Genomic DNA, 27,370 nt, shown 5'->3' on the forward strand with positions numbered 1-27,370 from the left:
AGGGACCTTTCTCTACTGAAGAAAGGCAATAAGGAGGACTGTTGAGAGTGAGTTCTATCAAGTGGCTCTTGGCATTTATTCTACTTCACCTCACTAGGTCCAGAACTGGTTGGAGCCTGATTAGCTGATTTTTGGGATTCGCAAGTAGGTGAGTGTATGTATGAGTGTGTGCGCACATGTGTGCACCTGCACATGTACATTAGGGCTTACTTTGTCCTCTGCAGGGAGTATCTGTTGCTGCTGCCCACCCACATTCATTCCTGTTCTGCAGTAAAATCATCCCGATTTACCCTTGGAGAGTCACTTTCAGAGGTGGTGAAATGATTCAGATCGTTGTCTTCCATCTCCTTGCCTTCCGTGATTGGCTCACACATGGGCACATGACCGCCTCCAGGCCTGAGAACTATCTTGGCACTTAGAATGGAGCCCACTGGAGACAAGATGTTCTCATTTCTTCTGGGGCCACCGATCTAGTCCAAGATAAACCTGGCCTTGCTGGCTACCATCTTTTCACCACATGCAGATGGCACACCTATGAATGGAAACCATCTGTGGGAAGGAGACCTGGGATTTGGGAAGAGACCGCCTGGATCTAGCCATAAATGAAGCCAGATGCACTGCAGACTTCCGAGCTTTGTCAACCAACAGAGTTATTGTCGTCAGTGTTATTTTGCTTACACCGGCTTTATTTATGTCACTTGGAACTGCAGCTCTTGTTCAGGATAGTCATGCTACCTTTATGCTTGACTGTCTCTAGATAGGATCCGGGCTGGATACTGCCAGTATGGTGGAGTTGGTAACTTTTGCTTTTACAAGTTTATCTTTCCTTTTTTTGGTAATGTTTATTTATTTATTTTTGAGACAGAGATACAGAGCATGAATGGGGGGAGGGGCGGAGAGAGAGGGAGACACAGAATCTGAGGCAGGCTCCAGGCTCCGAGCTGTCAGCACAGAGCCCGACATGGGGCTTGAACTCATCATCCATGAGATCATGACCTGAGCCGAAGTCAGACACTTAGCTGACTGAGCCACCCAGGCACCCCTTATCTTTCCTTTGCCTTCAGTATGTGCCAGATCATTGGTATGGGCTTTGGGGTCAGAGATCTGGGTATGAGTCATGGCCCTGACAAACCATTTTTTGTGTGTGTATATAAATGATACACCTTCTCAGAACCTCAGTTTCCTCATCTGTGATGCAGGGAGCACAACACCGACCTAATATGATTGTTGCAACTGTGACGACAGTGTAAATGAGCAGCTATGAATTTGCTCTACAGTATTTGATGCAACAAATGCCAAAATATTTTGCTTTACATCAAATTAAATCTGGTTTCCTCTAGCTAGAGTGTTGAAACCTTCAATCACAGGCATGTTCAGGGGCATTCCCTGCCAATCCCCAGAGATAGACACAATTGAGGGATCTTATGTTGTGACTTAAAAATTAGGAGGGGCTTGGACCTCATTCCTTGGGCCCACCAGAGTTCCTGATGCGTCCTGTGTTTCATGATGTCCCTGAACTTACCCTACTTTGTCTCCCAGTCTTTGTCCTCTCTGAGGACACAGGGATGCTTCTCATTACTACTGTATTTTCTTCTAGTCAGAGGTTTGACCACAGATCTTTTTGCCAGTGCTGTCAAAGTCTTGGCATCTTGTCCAACCTCCCTGGTATCCCACAGGGCTCTGTGTTCAGACAGTATACAGGTTCTATCACTCGTGAAAACCTCACACCTCCATACCCCTTGCGTTATATGGAGAAGCCAATGCTTAATGCACCTCCTCACTATAGATCCCACCCCTTACCAGCCTATTTTCCCTTGCTGTCAATGAGGTTCTTACCTCCCAAGCAAAACTAGAGGGCTGCCTTTTGGATGTCTCATAATTTATGTTTTAGGCCCCTTTGGTTGAGATTCTAGTTGTCTGCACCATCAAGTCTCTCTATTTTTTAATGCAATGGCATTTTTAGCTGTATAACTAGATGCCCAGAGTAAGGCTGACATATATCAGGCTGATTTTCAACTGGGGGTAGCTATGTAGCTGAGTTCTGGCCAAAGGAATCAAAGTGGAAAGGGTGGATAGAAACTTCAGGGGACTTCGAAGAGACATTTCAGGCCTGCTGTTTGTCCCTTCTTCTTCTTCTCCTCCTTTTCCATCCTGCTGCCTAGAATGTAGATGGAGCCATCTTGGACCAAGAGCGTGGTGACGAGAGCTGTGAGTTGGGAGGGGATTGAGTCTTCAACTATAGAAAAGACACAGAAGAGGAAGCCCCCCTTCTTTGGCCCAGTGTCAGGATGATTAAAATGGCAGCTGCCATCTTGTGACCCTTAAGGGACAAGTTCAAGGATCAGGGCAACCACTGAGCATGACAGAGCTGAAGGAGGGGAAACCTGGGACCCTATGACATCACTCACCCTGGAGACTCCCACACCCAGACTTCCTGTTATGTGAGATGAGATAGTTTGTCCATTGTCTGAGCCACTTGTATTTGGATATTTTATTACATAAATGTCCCCTGACTGATTGGACATGAAGGAGCACAGTCCCAGAACACCAAGGCTTGGTTGCTTGTTCATAAGATGAGGCAAGGAAAATCCCTCTTGATCTTGTGAGCGTTCTTCAGCAATGAGAACAAAACACAAACAGATATCACAGTAAATTATCCCCCCATATGTAAAAAGCACAGCATGGAACCTGACACATTTAAGCAGTCAGTAAAAGGTAGCTATTTTTCTTTTTCTCATTAGCATAATGCCTCAATAAATGTTAGTTTCTGATCCTATCTCCTTGAGTGTCTCTCCCTTTGCTGCTAAGTTCCTCCATACCTGTATATTTATCTCCCTTCTCCCCTATTAAAACTGGCTCTTGAAAACACTGTCAACTCACTCTCATTGAGGTGTCAGTGATAGATAAGGCTTAATGTATGACCTCATTCCCCAAACACTATCGGCTTGCCAGTGAGATTTACATTTAATAGAGGTTTAAAGCCTTAAGCCAAAGGAATGAATCTTTAATGGTGAAATCTGAGGCACCAGAAAGCTTATGAAAAACTGATATTGAAGGGGAGGGGTCTTCCTGATGATGCCCAGTTTCTAAAGGGGTTCATATGACATTCTCCAAAGTCCCCCAGATTTGAAAACATGCCATACAGCAATTCACAATCAGTGGTTGGCAAACAGCAGATTCTTGATGGAGCTTTGTGGAACTGAACTGGGGTGTGTGTGTGGGGGGGTGGGTATTGTGAAATCAAAGGCATGAGAAGAGGGTGCCTCAGCTCTATAAGGGGCTGTCTATGAGTCATACCAACTGTGTGGATGGAACTTTCCTGGAGACTGGTGCCATGTTGAGCCACATTTGTTTTCTGACATTGCACTTTGTTGTTTTCTCTTGACATCAGTGCTTCAGGGGCTCTATCAAGTTTTCTTTCTTTCCCACCCACCCATACCCACCCTGCCCCATTTCTGCACTTGAGTCTTCTCTCCCAGCCTCATCCCCATCTTGATTCTTCTCTCTGCTTGCTCTGGCCTCCCCAAGTGCCTCTTTGGACAGGCCTCCTGAGTTCTGTGAGCATGACTTGGGGTCTCTCCACACTTGCCCTGGACCTCTGGGCATCTCCGTTGGGCCCCAGCAGTGCATATATGATAGGCTGCTTTGTGGTCTTTGGGATTTCCTGTCTGAGCCTCAGCCTGCACTCAGTTCCTTGCTCCACATCTCCTCTTGGATGTCTCACTGATACTTTAAACTCAACATGTGTCCCAAGTGTCTTCCCTGAGTTCCTCTAGATCCACACTCTACCTGTGTCCATCTTGTGCTCTCTCTGGGAGCTTGAGCCATTTGAACCTCATGAGTTCTGGCTGGGTTGGACCAGTTAGATGGAGAGAAGATGGAGGAGGGAGGAAGTAGTGGGAGGATGCAGTGTTTAGTGCCCAGTCCCCTTTCTGAAAAGTATTCTTAGCCTCCACCAAAAGCTTGCTCCTTTCAACATAGCCTTCTCTCCATGACCGCCTCCTTCCAAGTTCTGGCAACTTCCTGAACTTTCTGTCTCCTTGTCCCTGCTGGCTTGGGACAGTAACAGATCCTCTTCTGCTGCTGGTGCCAGGTTATTTCTCTCACCCTCTTGATGGTTCCCCTGCACCAGCTGTGTCAGCATCACCTGGAAGCTTGCCAGAAATGCAAATTTGGGGGCCATACCCCAGTCTTTATGAACTGGAAATTGGGGACAGGATCCAGCAGTCGGCATCTTAAACAACCCTCTAGGTGATTCTGATGCATGCTGGTTTGAGAATCACTGGACTTTATCTTTCTACACGTTTGAAATTAGTAGCAAGCTCTTTTCAAATTATGCTACACTGAGTGTTTCCTATTGAGGGTCTAATTGTTTAATAACAATAACAAAAGGGGCGCCTGGGGGGCTTAGTCATTTAAGCATCCAACTCTTTTTTTTTTTCATGTTTTTATTTATTTTTGAAGGAGAGAGAAAGAGCATGAGTGGGAGGGGGCAGAGAGAGAGGGAGACACAGAATTCAAAGCAGGCTCCAGGCTCTGAGCTATCAGCACAGAGCCTGATGCGGGGCTCGAACTCACGAACTGTGAGATCATGACCTGAGCCGAAGTCGGATGCTTAACCGACTGAGCCACCCAGGCGCCTCAAGCATCCAACTCTTGATCTCACCTCAGGTCATGATCTCACATTCCTGAGATCAAGCCACATGTCCTGCTCTACACTGACAGTGCAGAGCCCGCTAGGGATTCTCTCTCTCTCTCTCTCTCTCTCTCTCTCTCTCTCTCTCTCTCTCCCTCTCTCCCCCTTTCTCCCCCTTTCTCCCTCTCTCTCTCTTTCTCCCTCTCCCCCTCTCCCTCTCCTCCCTTCCTCTGTCCCTCCCTTGCCTGTGATGTCTCTCTCAAAATAAATACATAAGCTTAAAAAGGATAACGACGATGATGATGATGATAATAATAATAATGGAATTCTGATCCTCCTGACTCTCTTCTAGGATCACTATTCCAATGAACGGAATGACATGGAATTTGGTCTTACACATTGTTATACTCTCAGGAATTACAAGTCCATCAGACAAGCTGTAGGTGCTCATTAAAGGTTCATTTCAGTGCAATTTTTTCTTCCTAATTTGGTACTTTTCCTAACATGCCATCCATCTATCCATCCATTCACCCACCCAGGCACCACCATACAGGTACTGAGGATATGAAGCCATATAGTGTCTGGTGTCCAGGATCTCATGAGTTAGTGGGTGAGATGACCATATTCAATGAGGATCATCATACTATCTATATACCCCATGGGGTTGTCGTGAAGATTGAATGTGGTAACGCATATAGAGTTCTTGGCACAGTGGCTGACATCAACACGATGTTCAGTCAGTTTTAGTGTTATTTATTATGATCTCAGTAGATAAATTATAGTATAGCTTAGACAGGACTCAAACAGAGATAAGAACAGAGCTTTGTGGAGCTACTCCATGCTACGAAGCTGAGTGAGCATTTTGTGAGTTTAAGGATCATTAAAAGTACTTTGTAAATTGCTTGGAGTTACATAAGTATAAAGTGTTTATTTACTGGTGCGGCTATTATTCTTGCCCTTGTGTGTTATCTCCTCCCTGCTTTCCCTCTTCAAAGCTACCCTTTAGTTTCATTTTGGCCTGGTTTTATTCCCATTAAAGGTTAGCACACAGGAATAACTCAATGCTTTATTCTGGGCTGAGATACCCTCAGCCTCTCCACTGATTTTTTTCCCTCCAAAATGAATATAATTTTTATCATTTTCAGTGGTTAAAAAAAAGACTGATGTTCATTGTTTTTTAAAAAAAATCAAGAAAAGTACATAAAATAAAATACGTATCAGTCAAAACAAATCACTCAGAGATACTACTTTTAACGTTGTGGTGAACCTCCTTCTGAACGTATCACTTACACATTTATCTGAAGCCCTACCTAGCTTCTTGATTTTATATAAATGGGGTCATTTTATTCAGACAACCCACTTTTTAAACAGAAATCATCAGCAGAAACTCGGAAATTTTTGAGATGCTCTCGGTCTCTCTCGAATATGACCACCAGATGGCGCTAGTTCTGAATTTATCAGAATTTCGGGTCCCTGGTGCAGGCTGTGGAAATAAATGGTCAATGTCCCAGGTTCTGAGCCCTGGTCCTTTCCCATCACTGTGGCCTAGGTTTGAAGATGGATTGATTTTATCTTCAGCGACAACTGCAGAGGGCAAAATCCATGCCTTCATTCTGACATAGAGCAACTCTCTCTCCTCTGTGCCCCCACCACACCTCGGCCACTTTCTCAGACCAAAAAAGTTCTGACTAGTATGTTAATTATCTTTGTGCCTATCTTCTCCTCCTCCCCCACCCCCTTGTCCATAGTTAGATTGTGAGATTCCTGCAGGAAGGGACCGAGTCCCCGAAACCAGTTCTCTGTGCATATAAGGCATTCAGTAATTGTTGAATTTAAATTAAGTATAAGGTGGTTTGGCAAATAGAGGTTAGAAAGGCAAAACAGTATGTGGTTCAAAGCATAAAAAGAACATTGGACTAGGTATCAGAAAATCTGACTTAGGCTTGGATTTGGTATTAACTGGTTGGCTGACCTTGGACAACCCAGTTGACTTCTCTGTGGTCAAGCTGACTTGTGTATATGAGGAGGTTGGACAGAATGATCCCTAGGTCCCCTTCAGCCCTGATGTGTTTGGATACACAAGTCCCTCTGGGTTTTTCTTTTGTCCTTGGGTCAAACGGCGCTAGAAATGAATCACTGCAGGTGCTGTCAGGAACCCCAGAGATTCAGGTCCGGCAGCGTCTGGGACAGGACGTGGAGGGGACTCCTCTCTACAGTCCACCCTTCTTGCGGAGCCGCCAGCGTCAGCTGCACCAGCACAGCCCATACATCATTATTAGATTCCCTTCATCGTGCTAATTGACACAGGATGAAAAATACCCAGCGAAGGAAACAGCAAATGCTTTCGCATTCAGCTGGAGTGGCCGGCAAATGGGAGAAACTGCTGTAAAAGTTAACTGAGATTGAAAACGGGCATCCTCGCATCTTGTAGGGTGAATGTTTCCTCTTAGGAAACTGGGTCCAATTGGCAGTGTGAGTGGTGGCGCTGACGGGAAGGGTGGCCCAGTGGTTCCACGTCTGAAGCCTCTCAGGCGCCTGGGGTCCAGGTCCATGGAGAACCAGCAAAGAACAAATAAAGATCAAGAGGCTAGGGGCGCCTGGGTGGCTCAGTCGGTTAAGCACCTGACTCTTGATCTCAGCTTAGGTCTTGATCTCAGGGTCGTGAGTTCAGTCTCCACGTTGGGCTCCTCAGTGGGTGCAAAGCCTACTTAAAAAAGGAAGGAAAGAAGGAAGGAAGGTCAAAAGGAAAGAGAAGGATGCTGCTTTTGTCATCCCAAACTGCAGTGACAATCACAGCCCCTTCTGGATTTGAAGGTTGTTGGGTATTATTTTCTCATAAGAGTCTAGTGCTGAGCAGAGGTAGTGTGCAAGTCCTAGTCTTGGCTCTAAGGCAGTGCTTCCCTACTGGGAGAATGGGGATTTCAGCCCAGGAGACTCTGGACAAGGCCTGGGGATGTTTTTGTTTGTCACTAGCATCTCGTGAGTAGAGGCCAGGGGTCTTGCTAACCTCCAAACAATGCACCATACAGTGGCTCTCAACAGAGAATGAGCCTGTCGAAAATGTCAGTAGTGCCAAGGGTGAGAATACCAATACCTGTCATAAAATCATCTGTGACTTTGTACGAGCCACTGAACCTCTCCGGGCCACTCTCCCGTCAGGCTATCTTACTAAATTTACATGGTGTGGTAGACGGCCGGCAAAGATGGTCCCAATTCTCCCTCCCCCTGCCCACTGCAACATGACGCAGCTTGCAGCTTCAGAGCCTTTGTCTGCATCCCTTGCATCAGGACTGGCCTGGGGACTTGATTGCCCTATTCAAATGCTGCAGAAGCGATAGCCCCAAGCTTAGGCCTCAGAGGTTTTGTGTAATTCTCTTTCCTTTGGAATCTGCCCCTGCTGTGTGAACAAGCCCAGGCTAGTCAGCTGGAGGACAAGACACCTGGTGGAAAACAGCCCAGGTGCCCTATCTTATGGCCGGCAATCCCCCAAAATGTGAGAAAGAACCCAGCCGACAGCAAAACCATCCACCAGACCTACCGCTGACCACAGACCACAGCTGACCCAGAGTCTCATGGACAACAGTAGATTCTTACTGTTTTAACCCACTGAGTTTTGGGGTGATTCGCTGTGTAGCAATGGGCAGCTGGTTCAGGGGCAGCTGAAATTCAGATTCAACTCATGGTCAACTCTGAGCTGCACATGGAACTCCTCAAAATTTGCTTCGTTTCCTAATAGCTGACATTTTCTTAAGTCATAGTTTTGCATGGCTCAAGATGTGCATAACTGCACCTTTGATGCCCTATTAATGGAGCTGAGCAAGCCCTATCTGGAGACAGGTTTGCTTCAGGTCAGTTTTATTCACTTGTGTCACAGCAAGCCAGAGAAACCAACTCTGACATAAACAATAGCCAAAGGGCATTTACGAGAAGGACACTGGGAAGCTGATGAATAAACAGTCCTCAGGGACATCAGGACTCAGGGCCCCTCCAGGGATCTTGGCAGCAGGGATTTGTGATTCTCCTTCTAGAATGCTGTCAAGGGTGACCACGGTGTCCTAGCCACCTCCTCTCCCTCTGTGTAAGTGCTCAGGATTCAAATGACAGGACAGGAGAATCTGACTTCCTTGTGTCACCTGCCCTGTTGCTAGAGGCTGTGCCGTTTGATCGGCAGCTCTTCCAACCCCATGTGGAGTGGGAAAGGGGCATCAGATAGAAGCAAAAGATGCGCTCTGCCTCGGTGCTGCCCTCTTCTGTCCCTGTGTCCTCAGCGTTACAGATCCAGACAGGTGCAGGCAGTGTGTTTAGGATGTTTGGTGTATGTTCTGGACACTCTGGGTGTCTCATCATGGCTGTTTCATCAAGACCTATTTCATGCCATGGGGCGCCTGGGTGGCGCAGTCGGTTAAGCGTCCGACTTCAGCCAGGTCACGATCTCGCAGCCCGTGAGTTCAAGCCCCGCGTCGGGCTCTGGGCTGATGGCTCAGAGCCTGGAGCCTGTTTCCAATTCTGTGTCTCCCTCTCTCTCTGCCCCTCCCCCATTCATGCTCTCTGTCCCAAAAATGAATAAACGTTAAAAAAAAAAGATTAATAAAAAAAAAAAAACATTTAAAAAAAAATAAAAGACCTATTTCATGCCTAAGTTGGAAAATGGAAAAGCTTAGTCAGAAGTTAAAAATCAAACGTAGCACTGCTGTTGATGCCCATGTGACCTTCCAGGTCACTCTGGCCTTGACATACAGATGTCAGAATTCGGGGTGATGTGTTGGGAGTGGATGAGGAGTGAGGAGAGAGATGGTCTCCCTTTGAAGCACTTCAGTGAAGACCTCATTCTTTTTTTTTTTTAATGTTTATTTATTTTTGAGACAGTGTGAGAGAGTGCCAGCAGCGGAAGGGCAGACAGAGGGAGACACAGAATCTGAAGCAGGTTCCAGGCTCTGAGCTGTCAGCCCAGAGCCCAACGCGGGGCTTGAACTCACGAACTGCGAGATCATGACCTGAGTCGAAGTCGGACACTCAACCAACTGAGCCACTCAGGTGCCCCGAAGACTTCATTCTTTGAGTCACATTTGGACAAGGACATGTTCTGTCACTTGGACAATCGTAAATGCCACATTACCAAGAGGACCACCCAAGATTCTCTTGGTCAGACATTACATTCTGCTGTCTGTAAGCACCCCAAGATCCCAAAATGTCCCAACTATAGAAGCAAATGAGTTCCCTACTTCTCATCTGAAAATGAAGAAAGCTGGACAAAACCAGTGGTTTCTAATTTTTCTTTTGACCTTCTGGAACTTCTATACTGAAGCTAAGCATGTCCAACAGAGAAATATGGAGACTTTCTTGTAGAAGCAGTTGTGGGTGTGTTGGGGGTGGAGAAGAAGAACAAGAAGGGAGCAGACGGGAGCCCTTCCCACACGTGGCTTCCCCTTTGCTCCCTTGTGGCTCCAGAAACGTCTCTATGGACCCTCTTGGGTCTGGGGACCGCTGACCATGGAGGCCTCTGCAAGGTTTGAGTACAACCCTCCGTGAGCAGATGTGAGGGACTGGCCTTCTCCAGTGCCAAAGGGCAAAAGACAAATGTGACAAAAAAGCCACGGAGATGACAGATGCGGGACCAAATCCCCCGGGCACTGAAACTGGAGGTAATTCAGCATTTTCACCAAAGACGAGAGTGTGTTTGGGGGATAGCCTTCCGAGTCTGAGATGTGAAAGAGGAACAGTCTTGGGACCGAGCGCTCTCAGTTCTGCACCGTGGTGGCTGACAAGTCACGTCACGGCTCTGTCTCTGTGTCCTCCTCTGTGAGCATCTCCTTCCCAGAGTAGGAAGTAGATTCGAATGGAATACCGAGGTGCTCGGCAGAGCGTTCCAGAAGCGTTCGCTCTTAGCACTATTAATATTGTTGTCGGCGAGGCATTTGATAGCCGTGATCAGAGCGGTGAAGCCTTTGCTCTTTTCTTGTCACCACACTGCCTTGTGCAAACGAGGAAATGAAGAAGGGGGCTTGCCTTCTGAGCACACTAGGAGTTTGCCCTCTTGAGCGCTCTCGCTGCCGAGGCTGGGAACCCAGCCCCCTTTCTCTCTCTTCCAGAGGGCCATTTTCTTTGCCTTTTGTCCCCTGGCAAGAACACCAGGAGAGAAATTAAAGCCAAAAGGGCTAAACTGTCTGCGATAGAACAGAGCGTGTGATAATGATATATAAAGCTAAAAGCACTAAGTGGGCAAAACTGGTGCTCCAGAGTGAGTAAAACCAAGATAAATCTGTCCCTTGAGAGCTATAACACATAACTCAAATAACAGGAGCAGCAGGGGTCCACAGTCCCCTGGAAGACCAGTTTATAGTCGTGTGGAGCAGAGCCTCCGCTCGGCATCGGTAATTCCCTTGTGCTCAGGGCTGGCAGTGGTGGCCAGCGCCTGGGGTTACAGCTGTCGGGAGCAAGGCTTTTGTTGGAAACTGGGCACATACAGCTCACCCTGTCTGCAGCAGAAACCTGAGGTCCCACCCCAGCCCCACTGTGGAATGGTGGGGTAGGAGGAGAACTAGAGGGATGCCCAGGAGACCTGAAGTTTAGTGTTGGGCTGTGTGACCTTGACCAAGTTACCTTGCCTCTCTGAACCCGTTTTCTTACGCAGAAGTTGGAGATAGAAATGTCTGCTGTTGTGAGGATGTGCAGAAACCCATTCAGCAGCGTGGTTTCACAGGTGTGTTTTTTGACATTCTTTTAAAGGAGTGGTTCCCGGGGCGCCTGGGTGGCGCAGTCGGTTAAGTGTCCGACTTCAGCCAGGTCACGATCTCGCGGTCCGTGAGTTCGAGCCCCGCGTCAGGCTCTGGGCTGATGGCTCAGAGCTTGGAGCCTCTTTCCGATTCTGTGTGTCTCCCTCTCTCTCTGCCCCTCCCCCGTTCATGCTCTGTCTCTCTCTGTCCCAAAAATAAATAAATGTTGAAAAAAAAAAAATAAATAAATAAATAAAGGAGTGGTTCCCAAAGTGGAATCCCTTGAAGGAACAGTAGCAGCATCCCTTGGGATCGTGTTAGAAATTCACATTCTTGGGCCACATCCTAGACCTACTGAGTCAGCAATGCCCCACAATCTGTGTTTCTCCAAGCCTTCCAATGCATGCTAACACTTAATAGCCATTTCTTTTTTGAAAAGTGGCTCCAACTTGTATTCTTGTCCCCTCATTTCTTAGTTTGCTAACTAAACTCATTAGTAAGGATGGCAGAGGTTCAGTGTCCAGGGTGTCAGCTGGGCTTCGGGGCAGTTCCTGGAATTGGCCATGACAGTCCTTGTTCCAGGAGGCATTTGATGGGGAATTCTAGCGGTGGGCTTGGCACCTCTCACAGGGCTCTCTGCAGGTGTCTGTGGTCCCTTCATTCCAGAGTCAACTGCCTTTGCTCCTTTCGCTGCCTTTGCTCTTCTCCTTCTCCCCTCCCCCCAGACTCAAGAAATGCATTCAGTCAGGGAGGTGAGAACTTATGCCCCATTTCCTTTAAAGGGATGGGGAGGGTGCTTTTGTAGCGTAAGAGCCCAAATTTTACAGCTTACAACATGAGACGTTTGAAGTGGAAAGTCTTCTCTCTGCTATTCAGCAACCTCTTCCTTAAATAAATCATTGTCTTGGAACCTAGTTGCTGCTAGCGTGGGGGAAGAAAGAATAAGGAGTAACAAGAGCCACGTGAAAGGAACAGCATAGGCAGGGATTTCAAAGGCAATGTCTTGCCACATGTACTTGTAACACACAGGGGCCATCCATTCCACTGAGCCTCACAAGGGCTTAGGAAACTATTCACATCACTTTCTTGGGAGGCCGGGCACCCATATTCACAATGCCGCTCGTGTACAGTTTCCTATCCCACTGCCAATTGCCCTTATAATAACTTTCCATCCTATAGATAACTTGGGTCTCCCTCCCTTCTGACACCAGAGAACTTAGCTAGCTGGAGTGATCTGTTTCCATGTTTCCTCATGCCCATCTGGGTACGCCATTGGAAAGAGCTGGATGGAGAAACTGCTCTGTGTGTGTTTCAAAACCTCATTATGCTGGTTTCGATGTGACTTTTAGTAGTTAACATTCTGAGCAACGTGGATTTTGTGGTTCCACACTTTTCACTGTGATCTCACTGTTGTGTATCTAGTGGGGTGAGGATTTAAAGGCATCACAAGGAGACAGCTTCCATCTGGTTAGAGATGCAAAGAAGATTTGTGGCCGTTCTTGGAAGTGTAAAACTCCACATTCAGCTGGACTGAGAGAGGGGTCGGGTGGGCATTTCAATTTGATGTTTACATGATGCATTAGTATTTCTAAAATGTACTAATATACATTAAACATTAAAATGTAGTTTGGGCAGGTAACTACTATGAGCTGGGTCAGAATAAGAGGGATTAAGATATAAGAACCAGTCAGAAAGTTACCAAGGAGTGATAGAACGTATTTCTTTGAATCACGACTTCAGTTGCATAGGAAAGGCTGTGTCAGGGCAGAGCATTCTTCGTAATGGGAAGCCCTAACTGTTACCACTTTGTAACTGCTCTTCAAGAAGAATATTCTAGAGGGTTTCCTTGTAAAGATGCAGTAATCCTACTAGGCTAAAGCCAGAGTAATTGCATGAAGTATGAAGAGGTCACCAAGCTGGTTCTGAAGATGATCTTGGTTTCAGTTTTCCCATGGCCATTTGCCCAGTCTTGACCAATGAACAGATAGAGTAATTGTAGTTCTAGGTCTGGGCCCAAGTCTAGGTCTAATGTAGCTCCAGTTCTAGGTCCAGGTCGAGATCCAGGTCCAGGCCTAGATATAGTTTTAGGTCCAGGTCTACTTATAGGTCTAGCTCTAGGTATTGGGTGTAGGTGTAGGTCTAGGTCTAGCCCTAGTTATATATCTAGTTCTGGGTCTAGCTCTGGTCTAGGTCCTGCTTTACTTCCAGGTCCTTTCCTTGTCCAGATCTAGCTCTAGGTCTAATTCTAGGTCCAGATCTAGCTCCAGTTCTAGGTCTAGCTCTGGTCTATGTCCATGTTCTAGGTCCAGACCTAACTCTAGGTCTAGGTCTAGGTCTAGGTCTAGTCACCACACTGACTTGCCTTTCTTGCTCAGCAGAGAAATGGTAGTTACTCCCTTACCTGGGAGGTTGTGTTCTATCTAGAGGATCAGATGATAAAGACACAGAAGAGCTGACAACCTTGAGCCAACATGGCTTTGGCTGACCATCAGAATTGCCAAGGCAGGCCCATATGATTTCAGTTCTTCAGACCTGCATCCCCTCAGAGGCACACGTTCCTGAGTCCAGTGGACACCCAACTGACTTGTTCCAGAAAGGGAAAGTAGACCTGGGTTTTGGCTGTCCTTTCTGAGAGTGAAGTTTCACCCCTCGTCCTTCTTGCCTTGTTGTAACGCACCAGCCACAATGACCACTTGGAAGTTTGCAGCTGAATTCGGACATCAGACAGTCAGTTACATCCCTCCCGTCAGATGACGAAGAGCTCAGATGCCACTGAGGAGGGCGATTGGGATTCAGCTAGCATGGAACGATAACTGCTGCACGGGATGGCAGCAAGGAGGCCCACAGAGCTAGGTGCATCCCTGAATTCATTCTGTCCTGGCTTGGCAGGCATGTGGTTGGTTCTGGGTTCCGTCAGCCCCTCTCCCAGCACTTGCCAGGAAATCCAGATCAATATAGATTGATGAAGGTGAGGAAGATTATTGACTGGAAGAGGTTTAGTAATGGTGGAAATGGAGAAAGATATGCAGTGTGACTGCCTTGGAAACTTCCATGAGGAAAGTTTTCCCACCTTGGACCACTCCCCACTTTTATAGTGGGGAGTGGGGAAAAAATAATGGACTAGGAGCCAGGAGGTCTCTGTTCTGCCATCTATCTCCATCTAATTCTCTCTCTCTCTCTCTCTCTCTCTCTTTTTTTTTTACATTTATTTATTTATTTAGAGAGAGAGGGAGAGAGAGAGAGGGAGCACACATACACACAAGCAGGGGAGGGGCAGAGAGAGAGAGGGAGAGAGAGAGAATCCCAAGCAGGTTCCGTGCTGTCATGTCAGAGCCCAACATGGGGCTTGATCTCATGAACCACAAGATCATGACCTTAACCAAAATCAAGAGTCTAATGCTTAATGACTAAGCCACCCAGGTGCCCCTACATCCATCTGATTGTTGGACCCCAAACGCATCCCCTAAAACTATAATGCCCTAGTAAAGCACCACTATGTTGCTAGCACTAATTAGTAGATTAGTAAAGCACTAATCTATGTTGCCAGAGCATGTTCAAACTACCCCCTTTGATTGCTGGTTAACACCTTCTTTGCCCTTCTAACTCATGGATGTCAGAACTCATTAGTAGCAAGAAATGGAAAATCTATCTCAAACAGACTCAAGTAATGGAGGATACCGGTTGGCTATGTAACCGACTTAGTTTTAAGCACTGCTGGATCTAGGAATCCCAATGGTTTCATCAGGACTCAGGTTCTTGCCATCTTAGTTCTGCTTTCCTCTATGTTAACCCTGTTTTCAGCAGGCTCCCTTCTCCTGATGGCAAAATGGCTGCCAGAAATGCTCAGCTTATGTCCTCAAAGCTTCAAGTTCAGTGCAGCAGAGAGCCTGCCTCAGTCCCAGCATTCTTAGCAAAAGTTTCCCTGTGTATCACAGGCTTTGGAAGGGTCATATGATATTCTTGATTTGGGATGAGGCCAAGTGTTCTCCCATCCCCATCTCTGCATGAGGTGAAGCCCAGTTGAATCGCTTGGGCTAAAAGTAGGGAGAGGGTTGATGCCAAATGAAAAGTGGGGAGTGTTACAAGAAGAGGGACTGGATGAATGCAATGTATCCACACTATCTCACCTCCCAAAATGTGGCCTGAAGGTTGACAAAGACACTGCCCTTGACCAAACGTTAGGCTCCTCTGAACCATTTTCTCAACTGGGCCCTGATTTTTGGACTTCTGTGTTTATTTGTATTGCAAAAGTCCTGCTAAGTTGGTTTAGCCAGAAATCTCCCTTTACCTCTGATGTTTCCTCCTTGTAACTTTCTCTCTCTTTTTTTTTTAAATTTTTTAAAAATGTTTTTATTTATTTTTGAGAGAGAGACAGACACAGAGCATGAGCTGGGGAGGGGCAGAGAGAGAGACACACACACAGAATCTGAAGCAGGCTCCAGGCTCCTAGCTGTCAGCACAGAGCCCGACCTGGGGCTCCAAGGAGCAAACCGTGAGATCATGACCTGAGCTGAAGTCAGACGCTTAACCGACTGAGCCACCCAGGTGCCCCTCCTCCTTGTCACTTTCTATCTACTCACATCCCTGCCTACTCCTTGGCCATAAATCCTCACTTGTTAATGCCGGATTCCAAGATGAGCCCAGTTTCACACGGAGGTTTCTCTTCCTCCTCTTGCAGTAGTCCTGAATGAAATCTGTTTTCACTATTTTCATGACTGCCCAGCTCTGATTTTTCTTTGACAATGTTCTTCAGTAGCAGGGAAGGTGAGTTCTGGTATTAGTTCTAGCAAGTGGCATGTTACAAATTCCTAAAATTAGCTAGAATTTGTAAGAGGTTTTTGTTTTGTTTGCTTGTTTGTTTTTAATTTTTAAAATAAGTTAGAGTTGGGGCACCTGGGTGGCTCAGTTAGTTAAGCATCTGACTTGATTTCAGCTCATGACCTCACAATCATGAGATCGAGCCCTCAAGTGGGCTTCCTGCTGGATGTGGAGAATACTTAGTATTCTCTCTCTCTCTCTCTCTCTCCCTCCCTCCCTCCCTCCCTCCATCCCTCCCCCTCAAAAAATTAATTAAAAAAATTTAAGTAAGCTAGAATCCTTAGAGAGCGTCTCAGTGGTGGATCTGTAGATATTTCTTATACTATTGTTTCTTTTTCTGTAAAAATGTGAAACTTTTTATAACAAAAACGCATCCCCCAAATAATGTGGATTTCACTCACTTGTTTTCCAAAACACTTTCTTGTATGTTGGTGACGGGGTGATGTGCCACGTGAGGAGCCTGAGAGGTCAGCGAAGGTGTCCTGGAGAAGTGACAGCTAAATTGAGTCGAAAGATGAGGGAGGAGAGAACAGCTGTGTGAGTGTGCGTTTTGAATACAAGGTGGGAAGTCGTCTGCGTACCATACAGTGCCATGAAATCATTGGAATCATGTGGTAAAAGCATAGCTTTTAAATGTTAACCTGTTTTTCCCCTCACTCACTTTCCATCCTCATTGCCTTGGTTTCTCTCCAAGCCGTTCTATGTTCGCTCTGGCATATGACAGCAAAGAGAAAAAGGGAGTCTTTTCTGGGCTTTTTAATGCCAAAGCCAAGGCTGAAGGGGAACAGAAAAGAAACAGAGTTACCTACTCCTCTCCACCTCCAGACTAGCTGGAGGAAGGGAGAGATCCAGAAGTTCTGTGCCTGGCGCTTTCCAGTGGGAAAAAGCTGGGGAGAAAAGAGTACAGGCTGGTGCCCCATGCTGTGGACCATTATGCAGCCCTTTAAAATAAACACATCAAGCCTATATCAGTTCATTTGGAGGGGGTTCCACATGTGCTTTCTAGTTCATGACACAAGCAAGATGTAGAAAATGTATGTCATAAGACCCCTTTTCATAAAACACAGAATGACCCCGCCCCATTGTTAACAGACAAAATTACATGTTTCCCTCTATTTATATAAACATGAACAAAAGGAAGATATACCTTGCCTCCTAACATTGTTGACTTGGGGAGAGAAAAAAGATGGAAAGGAAGTAAAAAAAAAAAAAAATTCCTTCGTTCCTTGTAACCTTATATATAACCTTCACCGCTGGATGGCTAATTTGTCCTAATCATGGCGGTAAATCTATCCCGAAGCCAGGAACTGGTGATGGTTGCTTGGAGAGGTGGGGAGGGTTGCAGAACTTTCCTGTCCTGCTTACACATTTCTGTATTGCTCAGTGCTCTACAGACATTCAGGTACACATTGTGTCTCTGATTATAAAAAGCAATCCATATTATATATGGAAAAGAGAGAGGTGTGTACATATACAGGTTTTACAGTAAGAGTGCACAATAAAAAAGCATTTATGATAGTTCCATTTATGTGGCGGGAGGACATGGGAAAATATAACCATCAACTCAAACAGAACAGATACATATAAGGAAATTTAAGACAAATAACAGTAACATTTTGGGTTCAGATTGTTTTTACAAGGTTCATGGGCTTCCCCACGTTTAAGCAGGCAAAAACACGCATCTGAAAGATAACACAAGTATAAATTTACTGACACACACTAGACACCTGATAAAGGGTTTAAAGGGAAGTGATAGGACTCTCAAAATCCTTTAAAGCTGTTGTCATTGTGGAGAGAAAAAAGAACTTGGCTTGGAGAAGCCAAGGGTAGCCAAGGAAGAAGCTCACACTATCCTCTCATTAGAAAGAAAAGCAAGTGTGGATTTGATTCGGGAGGTCCAAAAATGATGGCGAGGAGAAGAGAGCTTTCCAACCTGCCACCTTACAGCCAGGACTTTGCAGCAAGGGCTGTGGACCTCATGCATCAGATGTGACAAGACTTCACCTTCTGACCATGAGCAGAGGCAGGGACACGAGAGGCGCCTTCAATTTCCTGTTACTGTTCTTTGAGTTTGCAGGGCTTGAAAACGGCACAAGTGAAGAGCCACTGGTGCTGCTTTCCTGACGCCCCGGCTAAGCTGGCAGCCGCTCTTCTGTCATTCCTCTGTCCATCTGAGCAGAGATGGGCTTGCATGCACCATTTTATACCCAAGGGCCAAGCAGAGCATCTGGCACAAGGCGGCTGCTCAGTAACTCTTGGGTAAATGCACGAATAGGTGAGGAAATGAGTGAATGAAATAAATTTGCACCTGAGAGGAAACCTTGCCACAGCTTTGAATTATTCCTGCAGGCAAGGGTGGCTTCGTGGAAAGCCATCCCTCATCCTCCCCAGCCCTTTCCTATACAAGGACCCACTCGAGGATAATGGCCCCTTGGCTCTCAGCTCGCAGATGGCAGCCATGGAATGAAGCAAAATTAACTGCCCTTCATCAGCCTCCTCATGAAACACTGCCAGACCCCTATCACATGCAAGACACTAACCAGGAATGTCAAGTGGGAGAGAGGAGGAATACTGGGAACTCTTGGCTCTCAAGGAATTTTCAGACTTGCAGGGAAGCTATTAGACAAAGACATAAAAACGTCCCCTCTTAAAATAGAAGACTATACCCAGACAGACACTGTAGGTAGTCAACCCTGTCAGAACTCTGGGGAGAACGGTGCTGGAGGAGTGACATCAGATGCCACAAGTGGTTCCTTAAAGGAAAGAGAAGACAGGAAAGCACAGTAGCTCAGAACACGGGCTCTGAAGCTAGATCACTTGGCTTGGATTCCAACTCTCACCACTGTCAGACCTCGGACACAACATTCAAATTTCCCCATCTGCAAAGTGTGGGGAGTGCTGGTAATAATCTCCCAATGGTGAGGATTAAGTGTGCAGATACATACGAAAGCTTACAACAGTGACTGGCACATCATAGATGGGCTATGTGTGAGCTCTTAACTTCATGCTCCTTCTAACCTGAAGAGATTAACTGGCTAGATAACGGAGGGGGGGGGTGTTGCTCACACAGAGGAGACTGTGGGAGCAGTGGGGCAGCCTAGAGAGATGGGAGGTACTTGGCTGGTAAATTAAGCTAACCTGCTTCTAAGCCTGATTCTACCACTTCCTACCTGTGTGACCTTGAGTTAAACTCTCTAAAGCTCAGATGCCTCACTTATAAAATGATAATAGCAACCGCACTTTCACTGAAAACAAATGTTAACCATGCCATGATAAATGGTAGTTATTATTAAAGAGAAGCACAGTAAAGAGGATCCCAGAGGGAGATGAATAAATTAAGCATGATGACACATTTTGCTTCTTACCCATCTTTCCCTTCTTCCCCCAGATTTGTTCAAGGCCTCATCATTACCGGTTTGCATTTCTATTTTAATCATGTTATAGGTTTACAGTATTTTTCCCTCTGCATCTTTATATGCTATAATTTGGGTACTATTTTTACACAACGAGGCCATTTTTAACCAAGAACAGATTCAATTGTCTTTCAGCATATATCATTGTTTATCTTAATTAATGCTAAAATATTCTTAGGGGGAAAAACACATCCCACAGAGTATTATGCAAGGAAACTTAGCATTCATTTTTGCCTCCCTCTTGTCTGGCATATCAATTTATAAAGGTTTTAGCATCCTGTTATTTCAATGACAACGCATGCTCTTAAACGCAGACACCCATCTGTGGGAATTAAGTCACAAGGTGTCAGCAGCAGGTTGGGAGATTAGCACCAGCAAGGTGTGCGTTGGGAGGTGGAACACTGACAGCTGAAAGAGGGTGACTCTGCTGGTGAGGAGAATAATACTAAGTGACGTCTGAAGTCATAGGCTTTGTCTCCGATTGATCCATGGGAGCATTCCTGGAGTAGAGCTGAACCAATCTACAGTCTGGGCTTGAAGTGCCCTAGTGAAGTTGTTCTAGCTCTCCACCAGTGATAGGCATCCTCCGCATCCATTCTCCTTCCTTCTTTTCTTTTTTCTTTTTTTTTTTAATGTTTATTTATTTTTGAGACAGAGAGAGACAGAGCATGAATGGGGCAGGGTCAGAGAGAGAGAAGGAGACACAGAATCTGAAGCAGGCTCCAGGCTCTTAGCTGTCAGCACAGACCCTGACATGGAGCTTGAACTCACAGAGGGTGAGATCATGACCTGAGCCAAAGTCGGACGCTTAACCTACTGAGCCACCCAGGTGTCCCCCCATTCTCCTTCTTTCTAATCAGATGCCCTGTTTATCCCTTGGGGAATAAGGGATTCCACACGCACCACACTCAGCCCAGGTGTTTTGAGAGAAGCTGTTTACCCCATCTCCCCCTAGCTCCAGGTGTGGATGTGTGATGGCGATGTAATCAATGGTTATGTACCATTTCCCTGACCACAGTGATTGGTTAAGGGATGACCATGTGACCCAGTCAGAGCCAATGGGATTCCATTTGGGGATTTGAGATGGAACCATTGGGAAAATGGGGTTCTCTGTCCATGGGGATGCCAACCTAGTAGTAGTATTACCCAGAACTGCCATCTATATTATGAAAAAGGGAGAGGTTGCCTAAGATTGTAGTCAACATGAAAGACAGCCGAGTTGAGAGATAGAAGCAGATTCTTGGTGCCATTTCCTCAAGTCTTCCTTAAAGCCAGGCTACCATCTGGACCTTTCATGGAAGCCACTTAAAGTCCTTGTTTTGCTTAAGCTACAGTGGGCTGAGTTTCTGTCACTTGCAACCCAATGAATTCTGAGGTTTCAGTCTCTCTGGAGAACCATGAGAAGCCACTTTACTCTGCTGATGGAAGGGGAACCTGGTCTGAGGACATCTTTCACCCCAGACCTATTGGTCTTCCTAATAATGGGCAACAGTTTTGTATGTGGACAGTTCCATGCAGTCCCTAAATCATACAGTTCCTAAATCATACAGTTAGCCTAGATGTATTCCGAGAGGCTGGGTGACACCGAGATGTAAAATGTGGAACTTTACCAGGCATGATGCTCTGGGGGTGGTTGAAAGAAAGCAAGTATGTCAGAAGTATGAAGGGCTTGGGCCAGGAAACTAGCCTGGTATGAAAGGGATATGCTGCAGATGACGTTCTAGGAGCCTGACCTAAATGCAGATGTGAGAGTGGAGCTATGACAAGTGTCCACAGAATGTCACTAACTTTTACTGATAGTTTACCATGAACCAGGCAGTGTCCTAAGTGCTTTACATGCAATGTATTTAATCCCCTCCACAATGCCATCATTTATGTGGTTTATTCTCTCCATTTTACAGGTAAGGAAACTGAGGCATGGAGAGGTAAAGTGATTTGGTCAACCAGAGCCAGGATTTAAACTCCTGTCTGTCTGACTAGTGGGTGGTGATGTTGGGTTCTGGACTTCATATAGGGCTTTGGTTAATGGCTAGGGGACATGGAAGAGGAGACAGTGTCCTCCCAAGGTCCCAGGGCTGCTAAAACTAAGCTTTTGGTCAGAGACTCAACTCTATAGGGGAACATCCTGATCCAGTGGGGAAGTGAGGATAATAGGGAAACTGAGCCAGGAGCCTGAGACCGAAGCCAACTCAATAGGGGTTGGTTGAGAGGACTGGCCTGGCGGGTCAACAGACATCTAGGGGCTTGTGGCCAAAGATGGACACAAGGCACCAAAATGAACTCCTGGCCTCCTACCAGACATTGTTTAGGGTTGGCTCAGGGCTGGGAGTCTGATGACAGAGATTGACAGAAAAAGGGAAAGAAAGTCTTCCAGAGTTCTGAGGTTTAAAAAAAAAATGCCTTTTACTCATTGAATATTGCTTGCAAATTAATCATTATTAATCCTGGCCACTACTGGACGAGGCTCTTCTTCACACACCATGATCTGAGATTCAGATAGTCTGAGTTGTCTAGGATCACACAGGAGCTGAGCTGGCATTAGCTTGATCTGCTTTAACATAAAGATCTTTCTATGGCGCCAGACTAAGTCTACATCTCCTCAAATTAAAAGCTCTGAATGGGTCATCAGCTCCAAAAATATGAATCATACAGATGGTGCACATGGTGATCCATGCAAGGCAGGGTTCTAAGCTCAGATTATTTCATTTCATGCCTAGAACAATGCTAGGATGTTTCTTTCACTAAGTATCATCACCACCACAGTGATCATTGCTATCTCTGTTTTACTATTGAGGAAACAGACTCAGAAAGATAACTTGGCCTTGATTTGGCCAAGATCACAAAGCTTGCAAATGCAGAATCAGAATCTGAACCAAGGCAGCCTGCACTTTCAGACGTGCCCCAGCTTTTAACCAGGACACCTGCACCTACACACTGTGCCTCAGTTTCTCCAGCTGTAAAAGTAAGTGGAGAGTTAAGAATGCCCCCCCCCCCTTCTAAAGTTATCGGGAGAACAACACAAACTAAAACATACAAAGGGCTCACAAGAGTGCTTTTACTATGGTTATTTCCATTTTTGCATTACCCTGTCCAAAAGGACACTTCACCCTTTCCCACGGCTAATCCTCGATGCTCAAGTATGCCGCGAGAAAGGCACGATGGTTGCATGCACTGGGGCCTCTGAGGGTAATCCGGAGGCAAGAGATAAAAAAAGCTCACTTGACATAACTTCATAAACCCATTTTAATCCAGACATTGATTTTCCTTTGGAATAATCCCCTTCCCGTTCACACGTGTGGTCCCTGCACATCTCTAATACAGACGTAAGTATCGATAACATTATTGAGATAAAACAGTTGCTTCTTTCTTGTTCCTTTTATTCATCGGTCACCCCGGGCCTGTCTTTGCCTTTTCATTCTGTTACCCAGCACCACTCACTAGAGAGCCTTCCTATTCCCTCACCAGCCTTAACTCAAGGTGAAGATTTCACATAACGACACCTGGTAAAATACGAGAGATTTAAGCAAATTCAACTGGAAATAATGTGAAAAAATATTATTTGCCCCAGACACGTGCCTCTCTTTTGATCTGCCTTGTCCAGGATACATTTTTTTAAAAATGCTCCTTTGATAGCAAGAAGCAAGCAGATGTTGAAAGGAAACCTCACGTCTTTGTTGGGAAATAATTAGTCTGATCCAGTTGCTTGCTTTCTGATGGACAAAGGAGTCTTTAAAGAAAATCATTTGTGTTTTCTGAGCCCCTTTTGACAACACAGCTTTCTTAGGTTTGGGCTTCTCATTGAGAGTTTGGGGAATGGAAAATTTTCCTGAATAAGAAATCAGAAAGCTTGACCTACACAGTTACCTCTCTCTTAACATGACAACAATTGGCAATTACTTTTTGATCCAAAGTATGAGGATGAATATGGAGAGGTAGGGGGAGTCATTCTCCTTACCAGACTCAGGCTCGCATCAGCCTGGCACCTGAAGCCAATTTTCTTTTTTTCAGTCCCCAAGATTCAACATAATCTATAGCTGGAAATACCTACATTAGCTGCAGCTGGGGGTGGGGGTGGGGGACCCCTTGGCAAATTCATGAATCAGGCTTTCTTTTATTCTCTCGTGGAAGGTATCTCTTCTGTTGGATCAAGGATGATTTGGAATCTTGGGTAAGCATGCCATGGAAGTTGCTTCAGCCAGCCCGTCTGTGATGAAGTGTGGGCATCTGCACACGGTTCCAGGGTCTCAGAGACACCAATGGCTCTCATGATGACAGAACATTATGTTTGATGCATGATCATGGTGGTCTGCTGGTCTGGGTTGGAGAGACAGACTCTGAAATCCATCAGACCTGTGTTCAGACCCTGCTTGCTCTGTGTCTTGGAACTGATTGCTTATGTTCTCTGATATTTAGTGTTCTTGCCTGTAAAACAGGAAAATAGGAATACCTATCTCGCAGAGCAGAGCAGACTTTCTCAACCTTGGCACTATTGATATTTTGGGCCAGGTAATTATTTCCCCTAGGGTGGGGGTGGGGGTAGGGGGGCTGTCCCATCCCTGGCCTCTACCCACTAGATGCCAGTGTCACAATCTCTTTACCCCCAACTCCAGTTTTGACAACGAAAAATGTCTCCAGACATTGTCAAATGTCTCCAGGGAGGACAGGCTCTTCTCCCTCTCCTCACTGAGAACTTATGTAGTGGAGCTATTCTCAAAGTGGAATGAAATGACCCCTATAAAGCTCCCACACACTGCTTAGTAGATACCACAAAGTAAGTGCTCAACAAACATTAGTTACTAATATATTAATAAAACTGCAAATAGAAACCTAACACAATGTTCTTTTTCCCCTTGAAGACTCTTAGGGAATCCCTGGCTCTCTAGGGTCCCCAAATTCTCCAGTATTAGATAGGAATTCCCCAGCTGCCTCACCCACCGCTGGAAACATATTTTGGTTCCTGGCAAAGCCACCAGCTGCTGGGAGCAGAGAAATAGATTCTCAGGTAGTTCTGTGAATGAGTGTTGTCATCTCAACTTGGTCCAAAGGAAGTAAAAAGAACTCTAGAAAAGGGTAGTGAAAGGAGAAAATAGATTCTCCATGAGTGGTGACAGCATCACTGAAGATCTGAGTTACTGGAAGCATCCATGCATTGGTGACAGAGCTACCCCTCAGTGGTTGGAGGGGAAATGGAGGCAGTGGTTTGGATTGCAGAGGGCAAAACAGGTAATCAGCTTTCCACTTCTGTATTTTAGTTTCAGCTTCCTTCCTCAGTTGGTGGACTGCTCAAAATAGTTAACATTGTTTGACTGCAGCTACGGGACTGAACTGTGTCCCACTAAAATCCGTGTGTAGAAGCTCTAACCCCCAGTAAGACAGTATTTGGAGATAGGGCCTTCAGATAGGTAATCAAGGTTAAATGAGATCCTAAGAGTAGGACCATAATCTGATTAATAGGACTTTTGTCTTATGAGAAGAGGAAGAGACACCCAGCTCCCACTCTGTGCGTGGAGGGAAGGCCAGGTGCACACATCGTGAGAAGGTGGTGGTCTGCAGGCCAGGAAGAGAGGTCTCACCAGAAACCGAATTCTCCAGCACTTTGATGAACTCCTAGGCTCTAAAACTGTGAGGAAATTAATGTCTGTTGATCTGCCACCCAGTCTGTGTGGTGTCTTGTTAGGGAGCCTGAGCTATAGTACAAATACTTACCACGTGCCTGGCATAATTGCTCATTTCATTCCCAGAACAAACTTTAGAGGTGGGTACTCCTCTCTGCAGGCCCCCCTCCCCCCTCCCCCCTTTTTATAGAAGAGGAAATAAATTCAGAGGGGTCAAAAACTTGCCTAGTGTCACACAGCTAGAAAATGAACTGCTAGGACTTGAATCCAGGCCCGTCCATCTTCAGAGTCCAGGTCCTTAACCACCAAGCTATCTGAACATGGGTTGTACAAGCCCCACACTACCACTTAGAAAATGTTTACATTGCACCAGCCCTGGTGTAAAGGCTTTAAACGCATTAGCTCTTTTAATCCGCAGCACAATCCTATGAGGAGGCCCCTTTACTATGCCCGTTTTACATATGAGGAAACCAAGGGAGGCTTGCAGGGCCACAGCTTAACCTAATGGCTCCCCAGCCTGGTTTGTGGTTGCTACAGGGAACTCTAGCTACATCCCTGCTTTGGAATTTCTGGGCAGGGGGAAATGGGCTGATTCTTGGTTTTTAGATGTCATAGGAACAGTTGGCTTTTACTGTCTCTATAGTTATAATCCTACCAAGGATTCTGAGGATGAGTGGCAGGGAGAACATTGAGGGTGAAGGACTCAGGAAGCCTTGAGCAGGGGTGAGTTCACTCCAGGGCAAGAGTCAGCAAATGCTATTAGTAGCTACAGGGTGGCTTCTCAGGAATCTGCATATATGCAAATTAAAGCAGAGGCCTTAGCCGAAGGAAGGGGAGTGAACTCTGTCACCCCCACCTCATTCCAAGTTATGTCTTTTTCCAGCTGGGGGCTTAGCAAAAAATTGCCTCTCCCTCCTTCACATCTCTCCAAGGACAATGGATAATAATAATTCAAAGCAGAGCAAAAGAGCCTATATTTGCATGGTGCAAATCTCTGTGTGTTCTGAAGTTGCTGGATTTTACCTTCAAATCACCATGGGTGGCAGATGCTTTCTGACAGATAAAGTCAAGACACAGAAGTCAGGACACTGGACCTCAGACTCACTGTATTTTCCCCAGGTGCTACCATTTGGCTGGTGGTAGTGCTGTGGCATTGTGGCATCTCATCATGGTTAAGGGCAGGAGTTTGGAGACAGGCAGACCTAGCCTTGAATCCTAAATTCATCTGTCTGACTTTGGATACGTTACCTGACTTCTTTGAAGGTGCTTTTTTTTTTTAAGAGGAAATGAAGATGGAGATAATAATGATCTCCCAGGGTCAATCACATACTATTTGAGGTTATATACGGAAAGCATAGTACTTGGCACATGATAGATGTTTAATGGTTGTTTTCTTTGTTCTCAGTGGTTGAGAACTTTCCAGAAGGTATGAAATTAGTTCTTTTTTTCAATACTTTTGATCTTTGGGCATTTCCAGATTGTAGGGTTTTCTGAGGGATCTTGGGAATCACTCTTAATTTGTCTGGGACTTCCCTTGGGTAGGGAAGATGACATAGTTCCCAACGAGGCAGTATTTGATGTTGGCCAACAATTTTGATGGCCCAGAGTCAACATAGCATATTGTTTATGAACCCTAGGCTTGAAGGAGACTCCAGTCCCCACTCAGTACCTGCTAGTTGTACAACTATGGGCATATGTGTTTTTGGGTTGTTGTGAGAAGTCAATGGGCTGAGGCATATGATACACTTAGCATGACTGGCACACAGTAACTGGGTGGGGCTGGCTCAGTCTTCCCACCAACCCCTCCATCCATTCTAATTTCCTCCCAGTGGAGGTGGTTATAAGTAGCCCCACACATGGGTTGGATTTCCTTTCTCTTCCTCGTTCTCTTCCCTATTGGGGAAGGACTAAAAACGTCCATTGGTTTTCCTGAAATGACCCACCATGGTTGCTGTGCTCACCTAGGTTGTATCAATATTCATCCTTCCTTTCATTCACCTTCCTCCTTTTCTTGGAAAGGAATTTTACATCAAAGAGTAAGGATTTCTCCTCCAAAGCCACAGCTCTGATGCATGGGAAAAATTTAGGATTTTTTTTTTTTTTTGCTTTTGAGCCACTTTATGATGGCTAAGACACTTAGACTTCCCCCAAGTTTAGTTACGCTCATGATATCAG

The 27,370-nt window shown here is 45.8% G+C and overlaps 2 long non-coding RNA genes across 5 annotated transcripts in view; one reads left to right on the top strand and one right to left on the bottom strand.

Annotated features, from left to right (window-relative positions):
- The window catches only part of LOC147573087 (uncharacterized), a 476,171-nt gene extending 471,408 nt beyond the window's left edge, over positions 1-4,763 (bottom strand). The window contains exon 1 of the long non-coding RNA XR_015245712.1: positions 4,575-4,763. This is a non-coding gene — a long non-coding RNA (uncharacterized LOC147573087). The remainder of the gene's footprint in view (positions 1-4,574) is intronic.
- Positions 1-27,370, top strand: part of LOC147573091 (uncharacterized) — a 233,878-nt gene that overhangs the window by 172,743 nt on the left and 33,765 nt on the right. The gene's annotated exons all lie outside the window — the stretch shown is intronic.

Source organism: Puma concolor, chromosome E3 (assembly GCF_028749965.1).
Source record: "Puma concolor isolate L17-30 chromosome E3, mPumCon1.1.hap2, whole genome shotgun sequence".
NCBI classification, from domain to species: Eukaryota; Metazoa; Chordata; class Mammalia; order Carnivora; family Felidae; genus Puma; species Puma concolor.